An 11,363-nucleotide genomic window follows, 5' to 3' on the forward strand; every position below is an offset into this window, starting at 1 on the left:
CTTGAGTTCTCAACTTTATCGCACATTGGAGCATTAAACAGAAAGATGTCTAGGGACTGACATAATGGGTCCGAAAGGCCTCGGCATCAGATTTTCAGAAGTTCCCCAAGTGTTTCTAACCTACAATTCTGATAGAAACCTCCCATCTTACTCTTGCTTTCGAGAGTGGTCCATGAGCAGATAGGGTTTATGAGACTTAGGGTTTTGTTCAGAATGTAACCAGAACTTGAGTGTGTTGATACACCAAAGGAAACCTTCCTCTCCCAGAAAGATACTGTGTACGTGGTGGAGCTGAATACTATGCATTATGTACGAAAGCGGGTTAGTGCCTCGGAGGCTGCTCAAATTTTTGCTTTTGATGTGCCTATAGAGAGCCCATCTCCTACCATGCTAGAACGCACGACTTCATATGTCGCGCTTTTGTATAATCTGCTCCGAGCAGGTTGAATAGTCCATAACTATCTACTCGCGAAAAACGCAAGTCAGCTCACGTTTTGAGTGTTGTGTCATAACTTAAGATTGTGATATAAACAACACAAAACTAGGATTGAAGTTGTCTCACTAAGAGTCTCTAATGGTGGGTGATGCTCTGCACGGCTGCGCTCAGCTATGGCAGCACAGAACAAATTCACCACTCTCTCGCTCGACGTTTAGTGCTAAGCTTTCTTCCCTGTTTTTATAGACACTACAGTAATAATTAGCGAGTTGGTCTTAATTAATTTCACCTTATCTCCAGGCTGACCTTGAACTCTTTGCAACATCCTTTGTGACTAAGGATGCCATACGGTATGCCCACACTACTACTTCAAGTATATAGAGACGTTTTATGATATTACTCTTCCTGCTCATATCGTGTTGTGTTTTGTTCTTAGGAGGCTCTATCTGAGCAGTCATACCTCATATAATTATATACAGAACATGAGAGTATCCTTCTAGTTTACTTGTTCCTTAGGATAGTGCGTGTGTGCGATGTAATGCCCTGGAAGCTTTCTGATGTTCTGCATAAAGCTATGATTGTCCCTGTGGAAGAGAAATTCCACAATGCTTATCTCCTCTGGTCTCTTCCTCGCGTTAAGTACTATTTTTTCAGCCAGAACACAGCCAGATCAGCATCCTGCTTTACATTGTCCTATACGCTAAAGAGATAGCTGTTCGTCATGTAAAACTAACCATTTATAATAAGTGTCATCTTCAACAAATGGACTCATATTATCTATAGACCATACTTTGAATTAGATTATAATTAGTAGCTAAGTGATCTCGCAAGTTAGCTCCAGTCTCTCACTCTCCCTCTTTATATTTTATGAAATGTATATAGTTGGATCGTGTGATAGTCTGATGGGCTCTTCAGACTCCATCAATTTTTGATTGCACTTTGGATATTTAGGGAGCTTAGATATGCATAGATAGGGATAAAACGTGGGATCCATTTCTGGGAAGAGTAGGGTAAACATACACGCAGTTGTAGTCGTGTTCTCTCTGTCAGAGAGAGTGCTATTAAGCTCAGCCTCCTGTCAAGCACTGCGGACGAGGACATAGCACCTCTCTATGACAATTAGTTTGTTTGACTGAGCTGTGCTATCAATGGGTTATGTGTTGGATCCTGTCGAGAACTAATCATTCGTTTATGAACAGAGGTCTTTAAATGTGGCCTCTTGGAATACTACGCATGCTTTCACAGATCACTGAACTTGGGTGTGTGGGTATAAGGGAAAGTCACAATAGCAGTCCCTGAGTTTTTATGCATCTGTCATCGTGCCAGGCATCATGAGAAATCTCTTCAGACTTGCTCTCATTTTCCTCCAAAACCTCAACATGGGTACATAAAGATTGGGTACGTCACGTACATTTTAGATTGAGCGAGCCATTGTACTAAAGAAGTGATAGCCCCCAATTTGGATACTTTAGTGTGCTGCCTGTTGGGTTTGCAAGGTGTCTGATCTCAGAGAATCGTGGGATCTATAGTGGGAGATAGCTGAGATGGATCCGCAGAAGCGTTGTATAAGAGTATTTCTATTGATCTGGATACAAATAGGTCGCCGGAGGTCTAAACTATCACCATTGGTAGAAGGTGAGTCTTAGACACAAACGTGTCTTAACTTAAAAAAATACCATTAAAACGTAAAACATTCAAGATCTTGAATCTTGTGTTGATGGGGCCATTCATTCAACTACAGAAGTAAATCTAACAGTAACTTGGTTTATAGTTGGGAGCACATGCCCTTTATTTCTTATTATTCGATAGATTTTTAAATTTTATTTTAGACAGCCCGTGGTCTACTAGATACCGTCCTGGTATTTAGGTCTCTCAATCAACTAAACTAGCTGAATGTTGTTTCTGAGCCAACGGAGACACGGTACGTCTTGAACTTGCTGCTTGCACATTTGTCCCTTAGCTCTCTGAATAGTGAACAAATTGTTTTTAATACACTGGTCACTCAAACTCTTTCAATAATATGAGCCTGATGTGAGCTGTTGTCCTCAGAATTGCACATTTTCCATGCCACTGCCACATATACATTATAGAAATGAAAGTTCTCTCGGTCAGTATTAGCAGATGCAAGTTCAGCGATACAGGCACGTGTGCCTCTCTCTGCTTCAGAGATGTGTGAAGTGATAAGAATACTCGCTTCTACTCCGTGTGTGTTGCCGACAAATCGCCTATAAGGATAATTAGAATCTTTTTTATCATGGCAATGATTCTCTTTGGCCTCTCTCCCGAGTGAGAGATACTATACAATCTCGTTTAATGAAACGATGAAACACTAGGCTGTGACTTTTGTAATAAACTACTTTACCACTCATGACTTGCGTTAATATTTCACACCGTATCTGCTGTAGTCACTACCTCCCCGTGCTGGAATTACAGGTGTGGACATCATTGTAATCTCGAATGGACGCTCCTCTCTTGGTCGTTACCCAATATTAATCGTGTATACTATTCTCTTTCAATAATTGGAAGTCGTCAGATGCTGGTGAAAGCTGACTCGACGCAGTTCCTGTCTAGGTTAATAAATAGCCTGACCTTCTCGTTATGGTTAGACCGACATCACCAAGATGCTGGGCGTCATGTGGTTTTAATATCTGGAGTAGTGTATCTGCTGATAGGACAAATGTGGAGTTTCAGGTTTGTGCTCTCGAATTCATGAGTTGGGAGGTTTTGGTAGCAAGCCCTGGCTATCACCTTTGTTTATAACACCCTGAAATGTGGTCCTGGAGGACTGGTCACTAGGCCCTTCTCCGACATGGCTATGGTTTTCCATAGTTGGGCTTTTAGAGCTTGAGCTCTTCAGTATCTATTGTGGTAAGTACAACACTCTTATATACCTAGTTGGTGCAAATACGCGAATACGCGTTCTTTGCATCTTTTGCGGGACGATTGTGAGTGCCGGCCAGCCTGGAGTCCTGAACTACCATGAGGTTCTCTGTGTTTTCTTAGTGATTTTCTCATATTAATTATAGCAAAGAGTAGCTTTTGGTGGTGTTTCCACCATCAGCTACACCAGTAACTTGACTTATGATATTAGGATGATAGGAACAAAGTCTCTTCCTAATTCATTGCTATCTGTAGGTGCGTCTTGTTGTGAGTCTTGGGAGGAACAATTTACAGGAAGTACACATTCAAGAGCCATATCCTGCAGGTTATAATAAGTAATTTATTGAATATCAAATAAAGCATCCATCTGTTGAGCATTCACAGCATGCCAACCTCTTTTTAGGCTCTTTATACAAGATTAGTTACTGACCTTGGAAAAACACCAGCTGTTTTTCACATTAGAAAACAAAGGCCCATAGATAGTTGTTTCCCTAAAATGTAGCTGTTAAAATGTGCATAGTCATATATGTATAAAAAGGGTAGAGCAACATGACGCGTTTCTCTGATACTCAACTGTATTTTACGTTAGTCCAAGGCTGCGTTGTCCGCGCTTCGCTCAGATGTTTTAGAAACACTGTGCTATCCTCCATTCGGTCAGTTCGACCTCAATGTGGAATGGATACACTTTACTCTTCTCCTCTCAACACATTATTTAAGTATGTCTCTTTGATGTGAATTTCTCAGGTAAGTAATATGTGAACCTAGACATCTAAGACAGAGTAATCAGTTTATGCGTGTAGCAGAATCAGGGGACTAGACTTGCGAAGTAAATCTTATATGGTTTGTGGTTTAAGGCGGGTCTTCATATAGATATGTACACGCGCTATTACAACATTAGATGCTAAACATAATGGCCTTCCATATATGGATTCAAAGTCATACTCCCTCTCCTAAGTCTGACGTTAGAAGCTAGGGCTTAATTAATGTTGTGACTGTATTATAATACGTTTTCTATAGTGGATTACCATAACACTTTGTGTGAAACTATTGTAGGAAGGTGAAGTATATTCATATTTCATATCATTCTCCTGTACTCGCTTCTTGGCAACTTCCTGTGGCTCTGTAATTCATCGTAAAAATTAAATGGGTGCGGCTACCTGTTTGCCAACAGTGGCGCCAAAGACCATATTTGAGGCCTTGATCTTGTTGCAGCATTGTGTTAAGTTGGGTGATCAGCGTTGTAAGACAGCACTTGAGAGAGCACTGTGAAGAATTATGTTGGATGAGTCTTGTTCTTTATGTGTATGCATTTTTTTTCCATAGAAAGGAAGACTGAGACATCACCTAGTAATGTACTCCTATGCTGTGTTAATTGGTTTGTACGTGCCGAAAACAGGGCGTCTGATAATCAGTATTTGATTAAGACCAGGCTGGGCCTCGCTCTCTCCCTGGTTGCTCAAGCTGACTCTAAGTGGAAAGACAGACTAGTATACTCTCAACCGTCCGTTCTCTCTTTGTGCTCACTTGTCTACTTCTTCTCTAGCCCCGTGGACGTGGTGGATTCTCAAGATGGTGCGCTCCACGGCCTTCACGCCTGTGCCTGGTCTCATATTTGAAAAGCTTTTCCCCACACCTGGAGTGATGGAGCCTCTGTAGGGACCGTTCACGATGACACTGAAGTTTCATAATTTACAGTCCTTTTATGTTTTCCTCTGGTGTATACCATACCACAAAGATCAACCCCTCTTGTAATTTATATATATGTGTAAATAGATTCTGTGTTAGTCGCGACTCAGAGAATTAAGATAGATCGATATACACACAACATCCAAATACCAGTGGTCGCTCCTTCCTCCAGACTTGCGTAAGCACATTAGGATACCAAGGTCCACCTGAAGTGTTTTATGTTTCTGTGTCAGTTTTATAATAGATCATTATTGATAGGAATACTAGTTACTAAACAAGGGCCTGAATTTCGATTTGGCGCGCATGTTCTTGTAGACATAAACCCCACTTAAGGGACATTGCTAGGGGTTTCCGTCTAATAACGTTCAGCGGCCACATAGAACCAAATGGGTATGTTGATCGCGGCGAACTCCGTAACCAGCATACGTCCTATGATTTTACTATTTGATCTCCTTCACTCTATTGCTAGTTAACATGTATATCTTACTCTACAGTAGCGAAGCTCTAGTGGTTATAGGAGCGCTTGAAAGAATACAAAGCAGTTACTACTTTAGGACAACCCACTCGCCTATCTTGTATCTGGAGGAACAGGGAATGGGGTGTAGACACTTGGAGGAGAAAACAAGATATCCGACCTCTTTTGTTGTCCTTCCGCAGATCCCTACTTGGTCGACACTCGCTATGCTGCTCCAATCGTGCATTTTCTGCTGTAAAGGGCCGTGGGCAACCTGAGTATTTTTTGCTCTCAATTTATAGAGTCCTCTGTGGTGGGCACGTCAAGAGAGTAGGATTCACCGTGTGGAAAGGACAGACTGGATACGAACACCAATTCAAATTCTCGTGTGCTCATATGTCGCCTCCTTCTATTATCTCATAGTCTTGCTCATTATCTTATTATTGTTATATGCTCGCGCTCCAATCTCGCCATCTTCATTACCTATCCTCTCTAGAAAGAAATCTGATTGTAATAGTGAGAATAATCTATAGGAGTATATACAGATAATTTTTTCGACTGTCTTATTGCTGAAACAGAATAGATTCGGTCTAGTGTGTGCTTACTGTAAACTGACTTTGAATTCTAGATTCTGGTGTATATTCTTTTTCTCTCTTCGCATTCGCTCTCGCCAATCGTGTCAGATAATGATAAGACGGTGCAATAAAATATGATAACACATCTCGCTCAGATATTGATGAGTTGCACAATGATTTGTATACATTTCACAAGACGGAGTCCTACCAACGGTATCAACGAGTATTGCAGTATATACTATCAATTAACTCCATGTCCGCACCTGTAAATGTGCCCACGAGGTGCAATATGGACCGAGAATATGTAATTTGCCCAGCAACCCTCGCTCTTCTATGTGTCCAAGACCTCACAGCCTCTTGAATAAGTCGTAACCGTGCACTCGTTCATCTCCAGGTCTCGCCACAGTGTAAACAGATTACTACTGCATTCCGGCCTAATTTCGTCCTCTAACGCTCCACGACCCATCCTTGGGCATACTCCTTCTCTCTCTCCTCACTTCAGTCAGTACGCGCCCACCAAATCCAAGAACTACACTACTCCATGGTGTTATGCCTCCCGCTATAACGGTAGTATACTACACTTCTACTTTACAGCATCTATGATGTACTAGATAACTCCCCTGCGGCCCTGGGCCCTGTCCAGCCTTTGCCTTTACCACTGAGCCCGGGAGGTCTTGCTCATGGCTACCCGCAGATCGCGTGCTTGACGGAGTCCTCGAGATGCTACCTTCCTAACCAACTAAGCCCGCATATCTTAGTCCCAGTACTCTTGGCTCTCTCCAATCTCCTGTTACCCTCATTCCTTCTGCAAGCGCCTCCCTGAAGTGTCTTTTACAGTTTTCTCAAGAGATTTTCACAAAGAGCTCATTATCTACGTACCATGTACGATGTCCCTCGTCACCATTAGAGGTGATATAGTGAGCAGAGGGTGGAATGTTTGTTTAATATTCTCACATACCATCTCTCTCCTTCACTCTGTCTCTCACTCGCTTCTAGTCTCTCTCTTCATCTCCGCTTTCTCTCTGCTCTGTGGTTGGTCTGTCGAAACACAGACACTATATTTATTCAGGGATGGGCTTTGTTGTGTGTGTGTCTCGCTGTCGTTAGATTTCTTCCCTTAGCACACTACAAATTTTATTGTCTATTTTCTCCTGTCTGTGATTGTTTCAAATGCTGTCTTTGTGGTGTGTGCCTATGTGAGTGCAAGTGTGCAGAGTGTGCATGTATGCAGTGCTGAGAACCTGAACAACATTATCCTCTCATCCCTCTCTTTTCATCATTGGGTATCCGGGTTTCACACCAGTACTATGGTTAATGGCATTAGTAAGGCTGTTAGTGATCCAAGCCACACTTTACGTTGGCCGCTTCTTTACATACCTCTTTCTCATATTGTCGTTTTCAATTTCCATGTTAGATATTTGTATTCACTCATCCTCTCATTAATTCCTCTATTGCTAAGTATATAATATATCAAATAAACAGAATATTTATCATTGAGACATTCACAAGATAATAGTTGCTGAAAATCATTTGAATTCTAAGATTAATACCCTATTTACCTTGAAACGTTCCAGAAAACTAACTAAATCCAGAAATCCCGCATTCATTACAAATGCATACAAGGAGGAAAAAAGGGTAAGAAATGCTGCCTTGCTTATATCTTAAACATTGTGAAAAGGTATAGGGGAAAAGTTTTTCCAGACCTCCTTCCATATTAGCTTAAGGCGATTCTACCCACAGAATGTTTAAAAACAAGGTGTTTTTAATATTCGTTTTAGTAACAAGTTTCTAAACACGGCTAGCAGGAAAAAAAACTATTGCAATTCATTTTACATGATAACTCTCTCTATCTTCCTATATAATGGCAGAGGCACACTTTTGCTCTAAAATGACCATGGTATCAGATAGTCGTGATAAGAGACACACCGCCACCGTGTCTCTGTGACACAAGGCGCTAACGCATAATTTGATAAGTGGATCTCACAGGCCTCTTCTTGACCTAGTCTCAGTGTGGTGGGCCGTTTGCAGGATCTCACCACTCATTCCTTGCCCATCAGTCAACCAGCAGAAATAGCCAACTGGGCAAATGTAGTGCTCAGAGCTGACACCAGGGGCCATAGTCACGGAGGCCAATGATGCCAGATTGTTTCCAGCTGACTTGGCACGCAGCGTGTGTGAGGTTTCTCTTCCGGGCATGACGCTCACTTTTGGTTAGAGAGTCTAATTGTCATCGCTTAATCTCGCCTTGTGCGCGCGTTAGGGAAGCTCTCACAACTCGCGCATCCTCGCAGCTCTATGGACACCTGTACGTCAGAACTACGAATTGTGATGCGCTTTTAGGGATTGTCTAACTTAAAGAGGGACATGCACCCACATAGACAGAGAGAGTACGCTCTAACTGGTAGGTTGTGAGATTTGGCTTTCCTCCCACAGACACTTCTTTAGCGAGCAAGATCGAACGAAGGCAAACTGATGGTGTTGATCGGAAGATTCACGTAGAGTAGCTCAACCATGTGTGGGTGTGTTCTCTCAGACACGCTATAGGTGGTGCGGATCACTGACCACAGAGGTCGTTTTCCAGAGCTGCTGGTTGATGTGCTGTGGGTTTATATATCAACACCCAGATGTGCAGCACATTTTGCTACACCTAGAGGGCAAGCCACTCTCACAGAGGCTGTTCCCCCACTCCTGATAAGTCTGGATTATATCGCTCTATATATAGTGTTACTTCTGCTGTTGAGATGTTATTTAGTGTCTGGCTGTGAGTTTTCTGGTGATAGATGCCCATATTGAGTGCGCATAATGTCTGTTATTTTTGTTGAACCATCCAATTTACCTATCACTTTCTTAGCATTGTCTGCATGATTTCTGTTTGGGTCTCAATCTTCGGTGAATTCGATTTTGCTATGACAACCCATATATTGAAGTTCGGCTCACCACTTCTATATTCTTGATATAGGGACAGATTATGTGTTGTCCATAGGGTGTGGTTGGTCGGCTGACCCCACCTAGGTTTGTGAAACAAGATCTTCTTGTGGTGTGTACAGGCCATGCAGTGTTGTGCAGGGTTGCCCTGTGGATGAGTCTAATCAGTGCTTGTGTGCTCGCAAGTAGGAGTCAGAGTCTGTAGAACTCCAGTCCTCTGCAAGAGCAGTACAGTCTTAACCACTGGGCTGTCTCTCCAGTCCCCTGATTAACATTACCTTTTAAACTACCAATATCTCCATACTTAAGGTGAATTTTTCTTAGGAAGCAAGTTGTTGGTTCTGAAACTCATTATCTATTAGCTGGATGTTTATTTAATTAAAATTAAAACACATATGGTGGAGAGAAGCAGAGGAAGACATCATTGACCACTGACTTCCACATGCTCATTCACACATATGCATGTGCATCATGCACCAACACACTCAGGCACACACCTACATTAACATACACTTGTAACACACACATACACAAAGACAAATAAACAAACAAAACTCCAAACAAACCCATCAGGATATGGCAGAGCGACAGGCCTAGCCACAGAAGTGTCTTCTGCCAATGCTTGGGTTAGGTCAGTGGCTGAGGGGAGGGGCAATTTCTAGTGCATGAACCTTGACAGTGTGGCCAATGCCAACACGGACCACGTGTGTATCCTCTTCATCTGTCTCTGGGCTTGATTCTGCCATCCCAATCAGAAGCTCCAACACAGGGTGCTGTTTAAATGCACCCCTAAAGCTCATGCTGAACCACTACTGTGGTGGTACTAAGAGGGCACTTTCAGAGGTGATTGGGTCATTGGGAAATCTGCCCTCATGAATGGTCCATGGTTTTCACAGGACTGAGTTATCTTCATGTTATGACACAGTCTTGCAGGCCTTCACCAGATGCCCAGCACCATGCTCTTAGACCATGCTCCTAGCCCCCAAATAAACACCTGTCAATTACCCAGGTTATAGCAAGAGGAAATGGATGAAGACAAAGAGCATCAGAGGTACATGTGAGTGGAAGATGAACGCAGACTCACCTGTCTAGTGAGGGCATAAGGCCTTTTCCCAAACAGGTCTGACACATATTGAGGCTCTTACATGTGCGCCTCTCTACTGTGGTGCTAGGGTACAGTCTGTGCAAGACCCAGTCCCTACTCCAAGTTTCCACAATGTGCCAAAGAGGACCAAGAAGCCCTCTGCCAGGGTCTAGGCCCTGATCTTTGAACAGGATTTCATCTGACTGAAGCAAGAGAGAAAGGAACGAGATAAGCCAAGTCCACGGACTGTTCTAGAGTGGTGATATTAGGGTCTGACTTCAGCTCAGCTACCAATCAGACTGCTTCTAAATTTACATCCAGACCTGACCTGCTTGAATCTCTCTCCCCTAGTGTCCCCTAAGTATCAATCTTAAATGTAACTTAGCCGGCCTCACCTGATCTCTTGGAAATCCTCCTTCTGTGGTCTCTCTTAGTGAATGGTACCAACCACTTATCCAGTTCTCAACCCCGGGGAGTTACTATAGACCTGCCAGTGTGGAAGCCACTCAAACAGGAGATTATTTAAACGTATCTAAAACCAAGGGGTGAAGAGATGATTCACTGGTTAAAAGCACTTGCTCTTCTGCAAACCAGAGCTCAGTGGCCTCACTGGACGGCTCACAGTCATCTCTAACTCTAGCTCCAGGGATCCAATGCCCCTTCTGGCCTTAGCGGGAACATACAATCTCGATCTCAATCTCTCTCTCTCTCTCTCCCCCTCTCTTGTGCACACACACACACACACACACACACTCAAAATCTAAAACGTTCAGAATCAATTAAGTATGTTCCTTAGTTGCGCTGGTCACATTTTAAGTGTCAATGGCCGTGGATGTCTGGCGGCGGTGGCTGTGCAGGGCCGTGGAGACTACAGATTTCCATCATTGCAGAAAGTGCCGTTGTAAAACCTTCAACATCCAGCTCCACGAATGTCACTTGAATGTCCCTGGTATCTGCCCGCCCCATCCCAGCTTGCTTCTTCTGCCAGTGTAAACAGAACCTCATCTACACCCATTATGACTAGACCTTCCCAACTGGGCTCTATACTTTTTAAAAATTCTTTTCCAGTTTACTTTTGAGCTGTACAGAAATCTTTCCTAATGAACTGCTCAAGTTGCTTACAATTTAAAATGCTCCCGTAGTTCCTCATCATCTTTGGAAGAAGTCCACACCCTGAAGCATGCATGGCACCGATGCCCAGTGGTCCTTGTCCAACCTCTCTCCAGCCTATCTCTGTTCTCCCTGGGGCTTCGCACTCTGGCTAGACCAGCTCAGTTGTGGACATGCTTCTCTCTTGTTCCATAGGGCAGAGTTAAGAGTGGC

Source organism: Peromyscus leucopus, chromosome 8a (assembly GCF_004664715.2).
Source record: "Peromyscus leucopus breed LL Stock chromosome 8a, UCI_PerLeu_2.1, whole genome shotgun sequence".
NCBI classification, from domain to species: Eukaryota; Metazoa; Chordata; class Mammalia; order Rodentia; family Cricetidae; genus Peromyscus; species Peromyscus leucopus.